This window comes from Macaca nemestrina, chromosome 10, assembly GCF_043159975.1.
Source record: "Macaca nemestrina isolate mMacNem1 chromosome 10, mMacNem.hap1, whole genome shotgun sequence".
In the NCBI taxonomy this organism is placed as follows: Eukaryota; Metazoa; Chordata; class Mammalia; order Primates; family Cercopithecidae; genus Macaca; species Macaca nemestrina.
The window spans coordinates 122734671-122756930 of record NC_092134.1 but is presented as its reverse complement, the minus strand read 5'-3'; the positions used below and the strand labels follow the sequence as shown (position 1 = coordinate 122756930).

The 22260-nt window shown below is 36.1% G+C and overlaps 1 protein-coding gene across 39 annotated transcripts in view; it reads left to right on the top strand.

Annotated features, from left to right (window-relative positions):
* The window catches only part of LOC105481328 (pleckstrin homology domain containing A5), a 250885-nt gene that overhangs the window by 73706 nt on the left and 154919 nt on the right, over positions 1-22260 (top strand). The window contains exon 1 of one of the 39 annotated variants that reach the window (XM_071072127.1): positions 1883-6359. The exons of 33 other annotated variants lie outside the window; for them this stretch is intronic. The gene's annotated coding sequence lies outside the window, so the exon portion shown is untranslated. Of the gene's footprint in view, positions 1-1882; positions 6360-22260 lie in introns of those variants that run through there. 5 more of the 39 variants (XM_071072139.1, XM_071072129.1, XM_071072133.1 and 2 more) reach the window with 5 other exon arrangements.

Genomic DNA, 22260 nt, shown 5'->3' with positions numbered 1-22260 from the left:
TTAATTAGATCTATTCATTATCTTGCCACATGCTAAGTAGGTGCTAAGGATTTATCACTGCAGTAAAAGTCACTGGATCATTACATTTATTTTATGGAAATATGATTTAAAATTTACAATTCTTTTTTGTAAGACAGTAACAAATTATTATGTAAAACTTACACCTCTGCCCAAGACTCTTGCAAATGTTTGCTCCTGATTTTGTAGAGATCTTCCTAACGATTGAATATTTAAAATTCAAAATGCTTTTTTTCTTTTTTGGAAAAATGCCTTCTGTAGATATATCTGGGCGAGAAAGCAATAAAATATAAATTAAAATATTTTATCAGCAACATCTAGTGTCAGTACTTCATGACTGTCAGTGTGTTGTACTGAAAAGTGTCATTGGTTTGTCCCAAAGAACGAAGTGGTGGCAGTGATAGCAGTATCTGTTTCTAACTTGTGGTTTATTTCTCATTTTCAAGATCCTGTTGCCACTGGTTTTTCTTCCCAGTGGTTGGTTAAAATTCAGAGTTGTTTCATGAATACATGACAGTGTGATCTTAGGAGCTTGCAGTTGCTCAGAAGCCAACCACACTTAGAAAGTTTGATGTAAATATTTGTACTGCAAGATGCTCTTTGTTGAGATACCAAGTCCCAGCAAAAAGTAGCATTAAACCTGGTGACCACAGATACCATGGAGGAAAAGCACATTCTAAGACCTGAGCTTTTTTTCTGAAGCTGTGTGTAACTGATTCTATATTTTATTCTCTAAGTTAGGTGAAATCTCAAACTTTTTGAAAAGAGTCACTAAAAGAGAATGAAATCATGTCATTTGCATCAACATGGATGGAACTGGAGGTCATTAAGTGAAATAAGCCAGGAACGGAAAGACAAATAGCACATGTTTGCATTCTTAAGTGGAAGCTAAAAAAATGAATATCATGGAGGTCGACAGTAGAATGATGACAGTATAGGGGGAAGGGGAGCTGAAGAAAGGTGAGTTAGTGGGTACAAACATACAGTTAGATGGAAGGAAGAAGCTCAAATGTTAGATAGCAGAGTAGGGTGACTATAGTTAGCAACAATGTATTAAATGCATTTCAGAATAGCTAGAAGAGAGGACCTAAAATGTTCCCAACACAGAAAAATGATTAGTACTTGAGGTGATGGATCCCCCCAAATAACCTGAGTTGATCATTATAGTTTCCATGTGGCAACAAAAGTATCGCCTGTCCCCCTTAAATATGCATAAATATTATGTACCAATAAAAAAATTTTAAACATTAAAAAAAATTGTTTTAATCCTTTATCCTTCCAGCTGAATAGATTTCGTTTTCATTCTTCCCGAGACTAGAAGATTTAATGGAAGTTCCCGTATCTGTGTGCAGGCCTATGACTAGCTTCACTTCTTGGTGCCTAATACTGGTTGACAAAACAGCATATTCTAAACTAATTGTCTTCATTATCCAGTAGCTTTCCTATTCCTCATAACAGATGTTCCAGATCTTTGATTACTCACTTCAGAATGCTCGTCTCACTCCTCTTTTCCTCATTCCTCGCAGATCATACCTTGGAGAAGAAAATAGAAACTATCAGCCATGAACTTCATTAGCTTTTTCTTCCTCTTCAATCCAAATCTGTCTGTATCTTCATTCATTTTTCTTAACCCTTTCCTTGCTTGCTATTTCTGCTTTCCAAAACCAAGGAAGGAATTTTGACAGAAGTGTCCAAGGAATTCACTGGGGGAGAATGAATGATTCAGTAAATGATATTATGATAATTAGATAGATAGCTATATGTAAGCATAAAAAATGTTTAAAAACCTTAGGCCCTTGTAATCATATGCACAAAAATTAAGTGGATTATTGATTTAAATGTAAAAACAAAAAGTATAAAACTTTTAGAAAAAAGATTGTTTGTGACATTGGGTCTGGCAAAGATTTCTTAGATGTAATTAAAGATTTATAAAAGAAAAAATTGGTAAACTACATCAAAATGTAGAAATTTTACAAGATCTGTGTAGGACACTGAAGAGAATGAAAAGACAAGTCACAGACTGGGAGAACATATAGGCAAATCACATATTTGTCAAATAACTCATAGCCAGAATATATAAAGAACTTTTACAACTCAATAATAAAAAGACAAACAGCTCAATTTTTTAAATGGGGGAAAATTTTAAATATATTTCACAAGAGAATATACTCAAATAGCCAGTGAGCACATGAAAAGATGTTCAGCGTCATTAAACATTAGCAGACTGCAAATTAAAACCACACTGAGGAACCCACTAGAATGGCTATAATCAAAGACTGTCAATATCAAGTATTGCAGAGGATGTGGAAAAACTCAAACTCTGTTACACTGGTAATAGAAATATAAAATGTTACAACCACTTTGGGAAGAGATTGGCAGTTTCTGGAAAAAATTAATTGTAAATTTGACCAAGCAATTCTACTACTTAAGTATCTTAAGAAGAATGAAAACATGTCCACACAAAGATTTGTACTAAAATGTTGATAGCGTTATTCATAATCGCCTAACAGTGCAAATGTCTGTCAACTACTGTGAATGGATAGACAAAATGTGCTATCAATGCAGTAAAACTACCCAGCAATAAAAAAAAAACAATTGACTGATAAATGGTATACGATGACCGAATTTTAAAACCTTGATGCTAAGGAGCCAGACACAGAGACTACACATTGTATAACTCCATTTTTGTGAATTTCCCAGAAAGACAGATTATAGAGACAAAACAAATCAGCGGTTGCCTAGGGCTGGTGGTGGATGTGGAGATTGACTGTAAATGGGACATGAGGGAATTTTTTTGTGGTGGTAGAAATGTTATAAAACTGGATGTGGTAATAGTTGCACAACTCTGTAAATTCACTAAAAGTCACTGAACAGTACACTTAACCATAGGTGGGTTTAATGAAATGTGAATTATACTGCAATAAAACTAAATAAAAAGCTGAGTTAGTACCACTTGCCTCGGGTTCATTACTTTTTGTTCATTCTTAATTATTCCCTTCACAGTTACTCCCCACTCTTCCCCTACCTCTTTCCATATTTCTTTACTATTGAAAATTATTTTCAGTAGTTTTGCCTCCTGAGTTCACTGCCTTTTAGATCACATTTAGACCATGGGTTTCTATCACCACAAAAAAATTCCAAAATCTGGGTCCAAATTTCAACTCTATTCACTTATCTGTGTGACACAGAATAAGCCTCTGAGTCTCTGTGTCCAGATTTGTTTACCAGGTAGAATATTAATAAAATCTATTACATGAGGATTTGTGAATATTAAATGAAACCATATATTTGAGACATTCTATAAGTGCTAGCTGTCATTCATCACCTTAAAACAAGACTCATAAGTTGAAAGGCTGTGAACTGGTGAGCATCTAGAGGAGTGGCTCTTAATCAAAGCAAACTCAAACTTTAGGGAGGTTTTACAGACTGGCTCCACTGATGGGTCAGGTTGAAAGGTTTCTGGACCCTGGGAAGTACATGTGTGTGTTTGTTCTCCAGCTTCGCAGATGATTCTGCTATAACCCAATGGTAAACAAAACAACAACAGATTGCAGTGCAAGACTCAGCCCATAGAATGTACAAACACCAATTGTGAACCCTAACAAACTGTGGTCTCTGGGTGATAACGATGTGATAATGATAATTGCCGTACAAGGCTCATGTATTCATTTCCAGTCTTGCTCCTCCCATTCCCTCCCTTTGGTTAGGTATCAGATGGAAGGCAGATACATTTAAGTCATGAGCGAGATCCACCCATCTCATGTATGTACATGCAGTGGGACAAATGCACTAACACTGTATAAAGTCTTCAGAGGATACTCAGTTGTCATAGAAATAAGTTATATCTTTGGTTGAGTTTTTAAACATTCATTCTCACTGGGGTAGTGTTTGGGAAACATTATATCAGGTTTTGCTGGTAGAGACAGGGTAAATCAGTAAGTTAAAGAATAAGTGATATATAAGGATTTAAAAAAGAAGGCCTCAGGTTTAAGGGATATATGTAATTACAAGATGATCTCAATTTTAAATCAGAACACTGAAGTTGGATGGATGGGAGACAGGAAATGCATGTTAGAGAGCACTTTAGTGATATGGAGGAATTCATACAGTGAATTTGAAATGAGTAAGTACTATGCCAGTGTGACTGGAATTACTGCCTCTTTACCTGTCTTCATTTACCTGTTTTTGTATCTATCTGTTTCTTAGAGTTGACTCCCTCACTCTTCTATTTTCCAGGGTCTAGAACACTTCTTGCCATCTGCTTCCAGATTCCATCTCAGAATAATTAGTTTTTATCTCTTTCTTTCTTCCCAGTGTTGACAGCCGTCACTTTCTAGTATTCACATTGTCAGTACCACAAGGTCTCCAGTCTCCACACCACCAGTTCCCAGGTCCTCCACTGTGCCACATCTCAGCCTTGACCTGGCTGTTTCCTCCTCTTTCTCTCTCCTGTCTAGTCTAGATCCTTAGTATTCATCTAGGCATTTCAGAAAGTTCACCCCTCTCATAAAGAACGTACTAATTGCCTTACTTAGAATGCTTCATCTCTTTCCTGTAAGTTCTCTAGGACACTAAAGCAACTGTCTTTTACTGTAATACTTAGATTAGTTATATGTACTCTTGCCTGGTCATTCCTATTAGTTGAACTCTTTAAAAGCAGAGATAGTTGTACTCATTTTTGTTCCCATTGTGCATTGCAGTGTACCGTAACTCATATATAACATGTTCTCAAATAATAGTTATAGATCACAGTTAGATTTTTCATTTGTTTCTTTTTAGTGAAGAGTTTTCACTTTCTCATTTAGGAATCATAGAGCTTTCTTTGAGTCCTGTAGGTAACTTATTCTTCCTACAGAACTACCCCCACATACATACAGTACTTAGAGACACAAAACATATGCGTATTGACACATTTTAATTTTTGTGACCTTTTGATAACCTTGTCTCAGGAAGGGCCTTAGCTTAGCTGTTCCCATGGGATGCCTATCTCCTATGTCTTCTTGCCTTCCCACACCCTACCTGTCAGGAGGCAGGAGGGTAGAGGACTGTGAGGCTACTGTTCTCAAAAATGAGACATTTATATAGAAGGGTGATTTACAATAGGGAAGTAATAAGAGGTGACCAGGAAGGCTTGGGAAGAAGGGAAAAGCTCTGATTAGCATATGGGCCCATTTAAAGATGGGTCAGCCCCATTCTGTCAGTGACTTGCTATCCTGAGCGGGGTGCATGTCAAGTGTTCAGACACTTCCTATTTTTGCTCATCTACCCAAGGTGAAAGTGGGAAGTAGATGTGAAAGAGTTGTCTAGCTGGTTTTAGTGGGGCTGTACTAGATCTAGATTTATGGAGGAAGATTAAAATGGAGCAGAGGAAAAAACTTCTTGACCATATTTTCATCATCCCAAACTAATGGCCTTTGCAGCAATTTACTTAACAAACTAGGTGAATTATGTATTTGATGGCATAAATATGCATACACAGAATATTTGGTTGGTTTTTGTGGCATTTTTGTAAAACTGTTTCTCAAAAATACAACATTCTTTAAAGACTTTTTTATAGGTTTATCAGTATTTGGGTGACGTATAATTTATAACTCAATTATTTAATATGTAAACAACAGATAAAAATCCTATCACCATAGTTTGAAGATAGCAAACATTTTAATAAATACATTGAACATTTCAGTTTATTAGTCTTTATTAATGTTTCCAAAGGAGAAATTAAAATACCACTGCATAGTTTTCAGATTGTTTTACTTGGTGAACAGGCAAGAGGACAGAATAAGAGATTGAAAAGTGAAATAAGGGTAGTTTATAGTTTGTTTAATTTATCAATGGTCCTATTTACATTTTGGGATCATATCTTGGACGTTTTGCAACTTCCAATTCATTCTAGCATTTTGGGATTCTTGTGTTGACATAGTTAATTCTATATTGAAACCTAAGGACTTGTTATTTAATAAACTTGTAGAAATAATCATTTCCAGTTAAATGAACCACAAAAGTTATGAGGTTAAAAACAAATCAGTTATCATTTAGTAGTTCTGTATTGTCAGTTAATGATCTTTATTAAATTTGCAGCTTTCTGAGTTTCTTTGGAAGTAGGTCATCACATGCTGAGATGAAATACCAAGTCATTTAAATTAGATACTGAGCATGCTCATATGAAGTACTTACTCTTGGAGACTGCGGTGTGGTTCAGTTTTCTTATAGTGGAAAGAGCAGAAAAGAGATCACAGTGTGCCCCTTTGTCATCATTCTGTCAGAAAGCATGTAATTTGTCTTTAGAAACCAGAAGCCTGAGACAAAGAAAAGAACGCAGATTTTTAGCAAAAGGCTATTTGGTGAGTTAATTGGCTGTTTTCTTCTGTTTTGCTCTAATCGGTCAGTTATTCCTAGCTAGTCTATGTCTTTACTTATATCTGCTGCTTTTTTGTACTGTGCTGAAGCTTTATGTAGCAAGTAACTTAGCTGAGATTGGGAGAAAATTGTTTCTGCAGTCTAAATCTTATTCTTCTGAAATATTTCCAGTACATTTCTGAGGTGACAAGTTCATAAATTGCTATGATGATACTTTCTCATGTTCTCCACAAATTTTCTTTGCTCACTTGTGCTGAATAATGCTGGCAGAATTATGTGCCGAGATACTTCAGGATTTGTCTTTTTGGACAGTTTAGCATTTTTGTTCTTACATCTTAATGAAATTACAGTTTTTGCTTTCACATTTCTATACTGTATCTACCAAAGTAATAGGTAAGAAAGATAAAAAATTCTTTAAAGAAAATGAGAGGGTGTATTACAGTTATATGTATACATATTATTAAAAAGGTGGTTCAAAAATGAAAGTTTGCTTTGTAATACAGTTGATCATTTAAACTATCCTAAAATGAAATGAAATTGACAACATTTTGTAAAATATAAGGTGTTACAGTTATTCTGTATTCATATTTAGAATTCTATCTTAATTTATTGAATTAGCTACATAAGTGTTGCATGATAATAGTTTTGCCAGTTTAGGCTGTTACTTTCTCTGAGCTCATATTGTCAATGAGTGATCAATAGGAAGATAATCTTATTTAAATGTTTTGTGATTTTTAAAAAAACCGAAGTGTTCATGTTTTACCATGAAGTTAAAGGGGGATATTTTTGTGCATTTTCTCCATATTATGCTCTTATAATGTTATATAATATTTAAAATCTATACATTGTTATTTCATGATGAATATAATTTTGATTATATATTTATAATCGGTAAACTTGGCAACCAAATATTCAGAGTCTTCTCCTGGAGATTAAAATAGCATTACTCTGCTGAAGGTACAACATTATATTTTTTGAAGATTTGAAGAAAAAGCATAAAATTACCATATTTATTTCCTTCAGGGAAAATCATGTTTGTTAGTACACATAAATGTCAGGTAGAGAATTTGAGACATATAAGGTGCTTTAAAGAGGTCTAGACAAATGATGTGGGGGGTGGGAACAATAGGAAGAGACTACTGAAAGCTTAGTACCTTCAAATGCCAGGCAATTATGTGAGGCTTTCCTGAAATATCTTCATTTTGTGAACTTCCCCCACTATGCCATTTTCCAGGATTGGCACTTGTGAAGGAGGTGGGTGTATACTTAAGCTTATATATTCATGAAAAGGGAGGGTTAGCGTTTAGAGATGAGGACTGGGTGACAGGACTCAAGAAATCTATTCCCAGTTCTTTATACTGACTCACTGACCTTGCACATGATGCCTACCTTATTTATTTCTACCTACTTTTAGTATAATACTTTACCATGGCGATAAAGTGGTTCATTTATAGTTTCTGAAGTAATAAAATTATTTCACAGACTGTGACAAAGATTCATGAGGGGATAAGTCATTCACTAATAGCCACTGTGGGAAGAAAACAAACAAGTATTGCTTTTCCAAATTCTATTAAATTTTTTTAACTGAAATATCTCAAGTGCATAAAATCTATAAAGTCCTCTGTAGTCTTTGAAACTAATCTCAGAAATACATATTCCATGTGTATTATGTAATGGTGACAGATGTGGTTTTAACTTCTTTCTCCCATATTCACTGCAGACTGGATGGTCACAAAATTTTCATGGCAAGATTATACTGTTATATTATTTTATACTATTTTCTCTTACTTATTTAGTCCCAGATACTCTAATCATAAATCTTCATAAATCAATAGAAGAGAAATAATGAATAGAAGATCTGTTAAAGAAATGTGTGGAGAAATACTGGGAAAATGTAAGAAGAATACAGAAAGAAAAATTACCGATGACAAGGGTCTCTTTGCCAGGTTTCTAGATATTAAGCATATGCCTATATATCTTATTCATTTCCAAATCATTAAATTTATCTACTCGTTTAACTTAACATCTACCCATTAAGGAACACTTATTTCCTTAATTTTGATGAATCTCAGTAGTGCTTAAAGATCCTAAGTAGTGGTAGATGAAAATGGATTTTGTGGTCAAGTACGTTTGGCGAATAACAGACCATAAAGGACTGTTCATAGCAGAACTTCTTACCCTTTAATATCTTATTCAGAACCTCACCCTGGAACTTAATTTTTTCTGGCATATGGTTTACTTTTGAAAGGAAGAACTGTAATACATAATATTAAACATTTGGCAAGCATTTCAGTAATTTTAACTATGAATTTCTATATTAAAATATCTGGATAAATAAAGGAAAAATTGTCAGTTTGCTTTTTATCTTATATTTTGTAATCTTAGAATTACAGGGTGATGAGATGTAAAATGTATAATTAGTAGATAAGTTGAGTGTCATAGATATGTAAGTTAAAATGGCATTTTTGAAAGCCACTAGGAGTGTACATTACACTAGGAGTGTAGGCAATGAATACAACATGAAAGATTTATAATAAAATAGTAACTGAGTAAAGATTTTGATAATTCTCACAAGTTTCCACTCATTCTCTTAAAGAACCTAGCATGGTGTTAGTCACAAAGTAGGCATTCAATAAATGTTTATCTAGGCAGGTGCGGTGGCTCATGCCTGTAATCCTAGCACTTTGGGAGGCCAAGATAGGTGGATCACTTGAGGTCAAGAGTTTGAGACCAGCCTGGCCAACATGGTGAAACCCTGTCTCTACTAAAAAATACAAAAATTGGCTGTGCGTAGTGGCAGGTGCCTGTACTCCCAGCTACTCAGGAAGCTGAGGAGGAGAATCGCTTGAACCCAGGAGTCGGAGGTTGCAGTGAGCCGATATCATGCCATTTGCACCCCAGCCTGGGCAATAGGACAAAAACTCTTGTCTCAAAAAAAAAAAAAAAAAAAAAAAAAGTTTATCTTTTCACTTGAATTTAAACCTTCTGCCTCTTCATTGAAACACACCATAGTCATGGAAGTAGAATACCTATTGTCGGCTCCACTGGCCCACCCACCTACTTTAGGGGACTTTTTCTTAAATTGTATTTTGAAATACTGATAGTTGGATTCAGTTTCCAACTAAACTTTCATTTTTTGGCACTCCAGTGAAATTTGAAACCTAATTTAAATAGCAGTTTTCTTTGCTGTAACCTAGTGACTGTACATGTTCTTAAATCCTTGTTTATTACAAAAAGAGAGGATACAAATATTAATACATCTAGGGGCAAGACCTCCTATTCTTAGCTACTTAAGAGCCTGAGTTGGGCCGGTTTCTTGATCCCAGGGTACTCTGCAGATCGAATGTTGGCCTCAAATATTTGACATCAATATGATTGTCCCTGAGAATGAAGATAGATCAAGTTTCCATTAAGCTTAGTATAGAATTGATATTTTGGTAGTTTAGTAGCCATATTTATCTCAAAATAAAGTATGAGAAATTAAATATGCAATTCAGAGAGAAATAGTGAAAAATATGAGGGGACTTGAAAAATTTATGGAAAATGGATATTGTGTTAAAACTATGCATGGATTTCATAAATTTTTTTATACCAACTTTTGTGAATGTGTTGTAGCATGTCTGAACAGGACCTAGTTTGAGGCACTAAGAAGGATAAGACATCAGTTTGAAAAGAACTCCTATCAGAGCGACATGAATTCTGCTAAAATTGAAGCAAGAATAAACATCATATTTATGGTGAAGCTTGGGTGGAAGAATGGTAAAATCATCGATGATTCACAAAAAGCTTATGGGGACAACACTCCAAAGAAATCAGCAGTTTACAAATGGATAACTCATTTTAGGAAGGGACAAGACAATGTTAAAGATGAAGCTTGCACCAGCAGACCATCCACATCAGTTTTCAAGGAAAAAATAAATCTTGTTTATGCCCTAATTGAAGACTGACAGTTAACAGCAGAAATAGGAACCTCCACCACAGACAGTTTGATTGGTTCAGCATACACAAATCTGACTGACAAATTAGTTGAGCAAACTTTCCACTCAGTGAGTGCCAAAACTGTTGCACCCAGATTAGCTCAAGAAGAGCAGAGCTTCCAGTGGAAATTTTAAACAAGTGGGATCAAGATCCTGAAGCATTTCTTTGAAGAATTGTAACAGAAGATGAAATATGGCTTTACCAGTATTGTAACAGAAGATGAAATATGGCTTTACCAGTATGGTCCTGAAAACAAAGTACAATCAAAGCAATGGCTACCAAGAAGTGGAAGTGGTTTAGTCAAAGCAAAAGTGAACTGGTCACAAGCAAAGGTCACAGCAACAATTTTGAAAGATGCTCACAGCGTTTTGCTTGTTATGACTTTCTCAGGGGCCAAGGAACAATAACATCTGCTTATTATGAGAACGCTTTGAGAAAGTTAGTCAAAGCTTTAGTAGAAATGTCTGAGAAATCATCTTCACAGAGTTCTCCACCACAGCAATGCTCTTGCTCATTCCTCTCATCAAACAAAGGAATTTTGTGAGAGTTTTTGTGGGAAGTCATGAGGCATCCATCTCATCATCCTGATTTGGCTTCTTCTGACTTCTTGTTTCCTAATGTTAAAAAATCTTTAAAGATTTTAAAGGATGTCCATTTGTATTCAGTTAATAATGTGAAAAAGACTACATTGACATGGTTAAATTCTTAGGACTCTCAGTTATTTAGGGATGGACTAAATGGCTGGTATTCTCATTTATAGAAGTGTTTTAACCTTAATGGAGTTTATGTTAAGGATTAGTTTATAATATTTATCTTTTAGTTTCATTTTTCCACAAGTTTTTGAAGTCCCCTGGTATGTCTTAGTAAAATGCTACACATATTCAGAGATTTTTATTTCTGACATTTTTAAAAGTGTAAGTCCGAAATCTACTTTGTAAAGGTAAAAGACTGTAAATCCAGAACAGAGGACCTGTGACTTATTAATACAAATGGAACTTCTCCCCCTAGCTGTCATTTAACATGAGTGATTTCCAGTGAAAGAGGTTCTGCATTTTAGGAGTCGGGATCTTTTCCCATTCTTCTTGATGTCTGGTGTACAGCTTGTCTGCTGTCCAGCACACATCTTTGGGTTATTTTCCATTCCAGATGAGCTATGATTTTTTTTTTTTTTTTTTTTTTTTGGTCAGAAAGGTATGTTTTAGATATATGCATAATTTTTTTGGAGCTATATATTTTCCTTGAGAATAAATATCTGAAATTATCATTTAAGTCAGTAAGAAAGTATGATTTTTAAGTATATATCAAAAACATGTTTTTCCTTTGAGGTCAGGTTGTCAGAGGCAGGAAAGGAAGAAGTGCAGTAGTTAATATCTAGCCAGCCAAATTTATCTGGGAGATGGATTACTAAGGTTAATAAGAAGTAGAAATTACAGAGCAAAGGATGGGAATGTTGGGAGACTTAATCAGTGTTTATGTTTCCTGGTTGGTCAGAGACATTGTCATTTTTACTGCCTTTTCTCCACTTTATAAAGAGTTAATAAGGAAGCATTTTTTTTTTATTTGAAGAGTTGGTCTGTTTATAAATTTTAACAATGATGTTCAGTAGAGTTGCTGCTGTAAATCTAGACATTAACATGAAACCTAGCCATGGTTTTTAAGGCTTATGGGGGTGTTGTCTAGGGTTTATGGAGGAATATTACATTTTATTCTTTTTCTTGTTTTTAATACTTAAGTATGAAATAATTATTGTAAAAATATTACAGATATACCAAAGATATGAATAAGATAGAGAGTTGCCCTTACACTTTGTTCTTTGGTTCTATGACACATACCCTGCCCCCACAAAGTTGAATAATATTCCCCCACTTCAGGGTGTGTAGTGATAATCTGATCCCAGAACCTGTGAAGGCTACTTTCTGTGGCAAAGACTTAGCAGATGTGATTAAATTAAGGACTTTGAGATGAGGTTTTCCTTGATCTTGGTGGGGAGGGCAGTGGCAAATGCAGTCACAAGTGTCCTTAGAAGGGGAGGTGGACAGAGGGAGATTTCAGAGAGCAGTGTGACTCCTGAGGCAGAGATGGAGTCATAGGACCACAAGCCAAGGCATGCAGAAGCTGGAAGAGGCAAACGCGAACTTATTCTCCTTTGCAGTCTATGGAATCCCTCAATACCTTAATTTCTACCCATTAAAACTGATTTTGGCCTGATTTCTGGCCTCTAGAGCTGAGAGAAAATAAATTTCTATTGTTTTAAGTCAATAGAAGATATCAAATGACCTAGTCACAAAAAATTTATTTTAAAGATCTTAATTGGCTTTTGTTTGCAATTCTAGAATCAGGTAAGACCTCATCCTATAAAATAGAATTGAGTGTTGTGATGAACTGAGCAGAGGAGGTTGGTTTTATTGACAAAAAAAGGCTGAAGAAAGCTGAATCAGAGAACAAAAAGCAGATTGGTTGTTCCAAAGTTACTTTCCTTATAAAGTTCAAAGCAGGAGGTACTGCCTTATCATGCCAGCCAAAATTGACCTGTTTGGGGATTCGGCTATTATCTCCATTCCTCTCCTGATTTCTTGGAAGGTCAGATAAACAACTTAGTTTTAGCTTGGTGGTGTGAACTTCAGCATGAGTAACTCCATTTTGGTTTGGTCCGTTGAGCCTAATGCAGGAGCTCAGTTCAAATCAATGACCTCCTATAAATTTTATTTAATGGAGGCTTGTATTAGTTTGCTATGACTACTGTAACAAATTACCACAACGTTGGTGACTTTGGTAATTCAGTCACATCTGCTAAGTCTTTGTCACAGTTGGGATCGTGTGGAATAATCGCTTGAACCCAGGAGGTAGAGGTTGCAGTGAGCTGAGATGATGCCACTGCACTCCAGCCTGGGAGACAGAGAGAGATTCCATCTGGAAAAAAAAAAAAAAAAAGATTTTAAACATGGGGCAGCTATCAGCCAAAGTCGAAAGAGAAACAAAAATATAAGGCATCTGTTAAAACATTACTTTCAAGTAAATGTAAGTAAGGTTTTGAAAAATTAATCAGCCGCATGTGGTGGCCCACTCCTGTAATCCCAACACTGAGAGGCTGAGGCGGGCTGATGACCTGAGGCTAGGAGTTCAAGACCAGTCTGGCCAACATGGTGATATCTCGTCTCTGCTAAAAATATAGAAATTAGCCAGGCATGGTGACGGGTGCCTGTAATCCCAGCTACTCAGGAGGCTGAGGCACAAAAATTGCTTGAACCCAGGAGGCGGAGGTAGCAGTGAGCCAAGATTGTGCCACTGCACTCCATCCTGAGCGACAGAGCAAAACCCTGTCTCGAATGAAAGAAAAAAAAGAAAGAAAGAAAAATCAATCCATGCTCACTAGTTTAGTTTTAATCTTAAATATTTATAACTTTTGAAATGTTGCATGACCAGTATATTCATAAATTCATCAAACATATCCTCACAGCATCTACAGGGAAGATACTCCCATTTCAGAAAGAGGAATACATGGGAAGGGTGGGTTTTTTCTTCTTCTTTTAATTTCAAGTTCACGAAGACTGAAAGTGGCAGAGTTAGAATTTAAGCCCAGATCTATGTAACTCCAAAATTCTTAATCTCTAAACTGAAGAATTGTTTTCAGTCTTGTTCCAGTACCTATACTAGATTTCTAAGAATTCAGACAACTCCTAATCTACCACATAGGGGAAGTAGGGTCTATAAGAATGTCGTTTATGTCAGATAGTGAAATAAACATGAGATTATTTACACATTCCAGACCCAGGTGACCTAAATCTTCGAAGACGGTGACTGGTCCCTCTGGAGCAGGTGCTGCGCACAGTGAGAGAGAAGTATGTGTGTTGTGTGCAGTGGCATGGATGGGGAATGATTTCTTCTGCCCAAGGATAGGAGAGTGGGTGGCTTCTCAGAGCAGATTATGTCTGTGTTGGGTTTTGAAGGATGAGTAAGCATTTGCTAAGCATGGTTTCTTTGAACAACAATTGCTCAGTAGAAAAGCAGGGATGCGTGGCACTCTAGACGAGAGTGAACAGCAAGACCAAAAGGTTATAGATATCTTCAGGGACCAGGTCATTCAGTGCTGCTAGAGTATTCAGTGTGAGGTGCTTAGGGGCAGGTAGCACAGGCAGATGAGGAAGGCATATCTGTGCTCGTGCTAAGGAACACAGACAATCCTGCAGGCTTTGGTGAGGGTCATTTTTAAGGGTTTCAGTGGGGGGCAGAACAGGACACACTGCATATTAGAGAGAGAAACTTGCAGCAGTGTGGAGGACAAATTGAAGGAGGAGGAGATAGGGCATAGATTCCTTAATGTTTGAAATAGTACAGTTGAAAATGGGACAAGGATTTTAAACTGTGGCAGCAGAAATAGAGATAGATCGATACAACGTAAGTTAAGGGATAGAATGTTAGGTTTGATAAACTGGGATGGCAGGCGAATGTGAGAGGGAGAACGATTCTCTCTGGCATTTGAATTGTGTTTGAGATGAGACATTTTCAGGGGAAAAACAGGTTTAATTGGGAATAAAGATTGGACCTCTTAAGTTTGAAATATAGATAGGATATTCCTTTTGTTGAGAAGCAAAAAGTGGATATAGGGCTCTACACAACAAAATAATAATTATTATGATAATACTAATATTATCAGAGCAATAGATTTAGAAAGTATAGGTTTAGTTAAAACATCAATATTGTTATTGAATGATAAGAAGATTAATAAGGAATGGATTGAACCACCTAAGGATATGGAGTGTGTAAAATGAAGGAGGTTTGGGGGTAGAACCATAAAAGAAACAAATGTCTAGCTGCTGGGTAAAGGAATGATAAATCAGCAGAGCAGACCTAGCAGAAGTGATTAGCGTAAAACAACGAGAGGACTGAGATTAGGAAAACCAGGAGAGGGAAGTGTTAACTGTCTCAGGTGCTACACGTCAGCCCTTTGAGATGAGGACCAAGAAACACCCTTTGACTTTGTTAGTTAAAGAAACATCAGTGACCTTTGCTGGGGCAGTAGGGAGAATAGAATTAAGATTACAGTTAATGGAGGAGGGAAAGAGGTGGGAGGGAGGGAGTAAGAAGTGCAAATAGGCTGTTTGACTGAGAAGGAAAAGAGAAATTTCAACAACATCAAAGAATGGGAGTGACTAAAGTGTGTTTTTCAGCTGGTACGTAGGAGCCAGTAGAGAGAAAAGGTTAAAGATGGAGGGAAGAGAAGAACCAATTGTTAGGACAAGGTGCCAGGGAAGTTGGGAAGAAAACAGAACGAGGGACATATGATGGAGGGTGGGCTTAACTACCCTAAGATTTGAGGGCAACAAATATTTGCTTGGGGCATGGGAGTGATTAGGATAGTGGCTTAAGGAGAGTGACAAAAATTTTAGAAGACCTGCTAAAGGGAGAATGAAAGCAAATGAAAGAGTTGTCTGCCAGATGGTGTTAAGAACCCATCTGAAAGTGAAAACCATGAGTTGTTCATCACATCAATCAATCTGCATGGGTAGATGCTGCCTTTCATTTGAAAGCAGCATATTTCTTTCCTTAAAAAAAAAAATAGGCTGAGCGCAGTGGCTCATGCCTGTAACACCAGCACTTTGGGAGGCCGAGGTGGGCAGATCACCTGAGGTCAGGAGTTCGAGACCACCCTGGCTAACATGGTGAAGCCCTGTCTCTACTAAAAATACAAAAATTAGCTGGGCATGGTGGCACATGCCTGTAATCCCAGCTACTCCAGAGGCTGAGGCAGGAGAATCGCTTGAACCTGAGAGGCAGAGGTTGCAGTGAGCCGAGATCAATGTGCCACCGCACTCCATCCTGGACGACAGAGTGAGACTCCGTCTCAAAAAAAAAAAAAAAAAAAAAAAAAATTGCTCTAAAATGTATCTGCTTACTAAAAACTATTTCTTCTTTTGCAATACTTGGAACTTCCTTGTCAGTTTAAGCTTGTTTAGGTTAGCCAGCTAGCTAAAAGGTTTTTTTTTAAATGTAAAATATAAAAGTATGTTATGAGTTATAAATAATACGGAAGCTATAATAGAATCCAGATGCCGAGTAACTTATTTATTGAGTGTTTAGTGCTTTCTAGCATGCAGAAATGGCCAAGGAAATATGGCCTCTGACATGTTAACAGCTAACATTTTATCCTTGTGTGTGGGGGTAAGGGGCGGTGCATATAGTAGTTTGGATAACGGCATCCCATCGCACTTCAAGGTATGCTTTTTAAAAATTGTAAAGCATTCTTATATGTGAAATCATATAATCATATTCTTCTGAGAACATTTCATAAAATAAGCCATATAAGGAGCCTTATTCTACTCTCTGAGACCCCTTTACAAATTTTAGCAGTTTTAAATTTAGTCTCAAGTAATTCAGCAAATTTTAAAAAATTGTTCTAGCCAACATGAGCTATCATGGGCACTCAATAATTGCCAACATGGTAAATATAATACCATGCTTGAAGAAGCACTGACTTTTGGCTTTCTGAGTAAATTTGTATCTCCAAAGGTAAAATGATAATTTAACAATACGTCAGCCCCCAACTTATAAAATATGTATTAGAAAAGGTTGTATAATGTTGAGTTGGGTATGAATTACATTTATTTGTATTGTTTTTTTTCCTAGAAAACTTAAAAGGTAAGCATAAGCAATAAGATATAGGTAAGTTTAGAAGTAAAGAAAATCACAAAATACAAACTTGCTAAACGTGAAAGTCAATAACATTGCTGTAGTTGAACTTCAGTTTTAGCTCTGTTTCCATTGTAACAGGGAAATACAAGTTACCATGCTATCAGAAAGAAGAGGCACTTTGGTTTATCCAGAGAGACAGTTTTTCCTTGAATAGAATTTCTCATGTGGATTTTTATTTAGGAACTCTGGGTGGTATAATAGACAATTTGCTGTACAAAATTTTTGCAGCAAAATAGGCAGGCTTCCTTTGGTTTTTCATTACAGCTGTCTTTGGAAAAAATCTAAGAGAGTAACATTGGACTCATCTGAATATAGGTGATTCTTAGAGGTCCTAAACTAATGTGATCCTTCCAGTGGTTAAGTGTTCTGTTGGTCAGGCACGGTGGCTCATGCCTGTAATCCCAGCACTTTGGGAAGCCGAGGTGGGCAGATCATTTGAGGTCAGGAGCTCGAGACCAGCTTGGCCAACGTGCTGAAACCCCCATCTCTACTAAAAATACAAAAATTAGCCAGGCGTGGTGGCAGGCACTTGTAGTCCCACCTACTCGGGAGGCTGAGGCAAGAGAATTGCTTGAACCTGGGAGGCGGAGGTTGCAGTGAGCCAAGATCACACCACTGCACTCCAGCCTGGGTGACAGAGCGAGAATCCATCTAAACAAAACAAAACAAAAAAAAAAAGTTCTGCTAAGGGCAGAGCCTAGACTACCTAAGGGATTCACTGTGTAGGTGGCTGTGGGCTAAGAACTGTTATTAGGACATGGAAAAAATGAAGGTGAGACATAGGTTTTTCCTATCATATTTTCTTATAAATGTGATTACTATCTTCCAGATCTACTACTGATTGTCTGCCTGCTACTGTTACCTCTTAATATGTTAAACATAATCTGGAATGCTTCTAATCCTTCTTTCCTTGTCTCTCTCTCTCCAGAAAATGTCCTCCATGGCTTCTTTTCTTAGTACTGTAATTACTGATGTCGTTATTTTATGTCTTATAGTCATAGCAATGAGACTACTTTACAACAATATTGTCTATATTAAGTAAATGCAATGGCCAATATTAGACAGGTTTTGACCTTCAAAATGGCAACGCCAAGGATTCATCCCCATGTTGTAATTATGATTTTTAAAAGTATTATAATCAATAAACATAGTATTAAAAGGGATACTTGGGGTTTTTCAGTCATGCAACAAATATTTTACTCTGTGCTTCATAAACACCTACTATGTGTTAAGCAGTATTCTATATGCTGGGGAGATGATTGATATGATAGTAAACAAGAGAATTACACGTGTGGAATGCCGTTTACTCCCAGAAAGGGAAAGGTTGACTAAAGCAGTAGATTACCGAGAATTGCAGAATATACTTGGGCACCAAGGAGTTAATGGAAAGGCTAAATATGTACGGGATGATATATGTGTTAGGAGCTTAGCATACGGCCTAGCACATAAGTGCTTAATAAATTTTAATTGTGCCAGTTGCTTTTGTTGCTGTCATTAGGCCAATTGTGGGATAAGGTAGGGATGCGAATCAGAATAAAAGCGTTCAACAGGTACGAATAAAAATACAGCACATGAAGGAAGTTGGAAAATTAGTCCAAGTCGGAAAATTCTCCCTGGGTCAGAGCTAAGGAGAACTCAGTGCTGTGGAAGCCAAGAATGTAAAGATTTCCAGTTGTCAAAAGCTGCGTAGACATCAACAGTATGAGAAAGAAACAGAGATCGTTAATGTGGCAATGATGAGAATATTGATTGACCTTTAAGAAAACAGTTTCAGTAGCATAATTGGTGTGGACTCTCTAGAGGAGTTTGGCAGAAGGAGAAAGATGAAAGAGTGGAGGGAAGAAGTGTGCTTTTTAAATTTGAGGACTTAACAATATTTACAAGCTTTCAGAATAGTTAAATGGATTACATTAACTTACCTATTGCTGCATAACAAATATTCCAAAATACAGTGTTTAAAACAACAATAAATGTTTCTGTGGGTCAGGAAATTGCTACAGTTTAGCTGAATGACTGCCTCAAGATTGTTGGATACCATCTTGGGGGCTGGGTACCACAGGTGGTTGAGAGAAGACGTCAGATGATTTAAGTTATTTCAGTAAATTAGAAAGTAAGATTATCTGCCAGGACTTGTTAGAAGCTTAAGAATAGTGGAAAAATCAGTGACTTCTCTGTGTCTGGGGGACATAAATCAGAGAGGGATAGGATTGTCAAATGGCATTGTTTTGGATACATCAGGGACATCACTCCACAGAGAGTTATAACAGGTTACCGGTAATGTTTGCACAAAATGTTTTCTCCTCCAGTGTCACATAAGAAAACGGAGTTATTTTTGCCCAACTTCTAGCTCTTAACTGTCCGTGTAATTTAAAAAGTCAAAGATGCCAGTGATTTTTTAAAACGTAATGCCGTATATCTAGTTGGCAGGAACAGAGGATAAATATTTGAATGCTAAACACTTGAATAGATAACATTTTATTCTCATTTATGAAAGAAACCTAAATTTCATTAGATGCAACAAGAATAAGAGATAAGAACATATTCATCTGTATTTATAAATTCATGGTCTTTGCAGCGATATCCAAAAATCCTGTAGAATAACAGTGTTTCTCCATAAAATATTTTCTTTGTAAAAGACATGCCTAAAATTGTATGATTGATTTTGCTCCAGTAAAAAGGAGTGGAGGAGTGTTTCAATAATTTGTATATCTAAAACAGTTAATAGAAAGGTTGCCTCGATAAGTTTGAATTATCTAATTATATGTATATATTGTGTTTATTTATTTTTATATATCAGCAGATTATCCTGGGCAATGGGATCAGTTTTGTTACATTTTCCTCTATATGTTATTACATTTATAAAAAAGAAAAAAGCCCACAAATAAATATTATTTGTTGAAAAAGAAACTGCAGTTGACCTTTGAAAAACACAGGTTTGAACTGTGCTGGTCCCCTTATATGTGGATTTTTTTTCCAACCAAAAGAGGATTGAAAATACAGTATTCCCAGGATGCAAAATCTGCATACACTAAGGGCTGACTTTTCATATACATGGGCTCCGCAAGGACTTGCATATGCACTGATTTGGGTTTACACGGGGGTGGTGATTTGGATATAAGCAGGTGGTCCTGAAACCAATTTCCCGAGCATGCCGAGGGATGACTGTATATGTGAATAAGACTTAAATTATATTTCCAAATTGGGGATGGAATCAAATATTTTAGTAACAATTCTGTTGATTACACTTCTATTTTTAATCTGGTAGGACTGTATTTATTTTTTATTTGTGTGTGTGTGTGTGTTGTTTTGGGAAATAATTATAAAAGATTTGTGAGTTATTTGGATGTATGCTATTCCAGATACTCCTGTTTCCCTTCTTTTTTTTTTTTTTTTTTTCAAATTCTTCCCTTGACTTGGCATTCATAATTTAGAGAGACTTGTTTACTATACATTGAATACTTACAGGTTACCTGTTATTATTTTAAAAGCATGCTAATATAACATTTTACATATACCTTTATTTTTATTTTTAAAATACAGTTAAATTGCTTTTAATCTTAGGCTTTAATTGAATTTTTTTCCCATGGATTTTTCAGAGGGGAAGGTTATTCTCTGTACCTGATGTATAGGCTCAATTTCTGGTGTCATTCAGAGAAAAATAACTGATAAAAGATCTTTATATAATTGGTTTTGATGTGGGTATGGACGGGGGAGTCATTTAAAAAATAGGAACAATAGAAGTACCTTTCTGGTTTTGTCAAGCATACCATAAAACAACAGTTAATACTTTCAAAATGATTTTCTTTTTTCAAAAAACAATTTCACACAAAAGATGAGTTGATAGAATAATGATTGATAGATGTGTGATAAACAAATACAATATTATGTAATTATAAAACCTAGATGATGAGTATAGATGTTAACTGTACAATTATTTCAACTTTTCAACTTTTAACTATATTTGAAACTTTTCATAATAAAATGCTGGAAACTGCTCCCATCTCTCCCCCCAACCCCCAAAAAAAAGAAAAAGAAAGAATTTCGGCCGGGCGCGGTGGCTCAAGCCTGTAATCCCAGCACTTTGGGAGGCCGAGACGGGCGGATCACGAGGTCAGGAGATCGAGACCATCCTGGCTAACACAGTGAAACCCCGTCTCTACTAAAAATACAAAAAACTAGCCGGGCGTGGTGGCGGGTGCCTGTAGTCCCAGCTATTCGGGAGGCTGAGGCCGGAGAATGGCGTAAACCCGGGAGGCGGAGCTTGCAGTGAGCTGAGATCCGGCCACTGCACTCCAGCCTGGGCGGCAGAGCGAGACTCCGTCTCAAAAAAAAAAAAAAAAAAAGAATTTCACACAGAGAAAGTCCAAGAAACTCTCCAATTGCTTTTTTCTCTTTTCTTTTTTTTTTTTTTTTTTTTTTAACTTTTGAGTAAATGCTTTCATCAATCGTATGTGTTCATGGAATGCAGTTGTAATTTCTACATAAAATGAAGTTAATTGTCTTTAAATAGTTGTTAGCCACATTTCCAGATGAAATGCCCAATACTTTCTGAGAAAAGTTGTCAGTTAAATGACGTCAACTAGCTTGCACTCTGTGTCATTAAGTTTGACAGAGGTATGAAAATGAAACATAGATGTAAGCTAGAGCCCTGATAGTGGACAAGCTATGTCATTCATGACTCATTTTAAACAATACAACTTTACATGTTTTATAAAGCCAAAATGTGGTCAGAATTTATAGTGCGCATGTTAAAAGCTATGGTGTGCACTATTTCTATGAATGTACCTTCATATCTTTAATATCTTCTCCGTAAGAGATTGTGACCTTTGGGTTGATTCCATTTTTTGTGCTGCTTTTAAAAAGAAAACTGAAAAGTTGAGTAGTTTATTATTGGTTCCTACATGAAATGCAGACCTAGACAAATTGTTGAAATTTATTTGTAATCTGTTGTCTAGCAAATGATTGAATTTTAACAGAAAGCGTAATTCCTTCATTAAAAATATCTGAACTCAATAAGAAAACAGACAACCCAATTAAAATATGAGCAAATGATTTGAACAGACACTTTGCCAAAGAAAACACACAGATGGCAAATGAACATACAAAAAAATGCTTAACACATTTGTCTCTAGGGAATTGCAAATTAAATAACGGTGAAGTACTACTACACACCCATTAAAATGGCTAAAATTCAAAAAACTGGCCATACCAACTGCT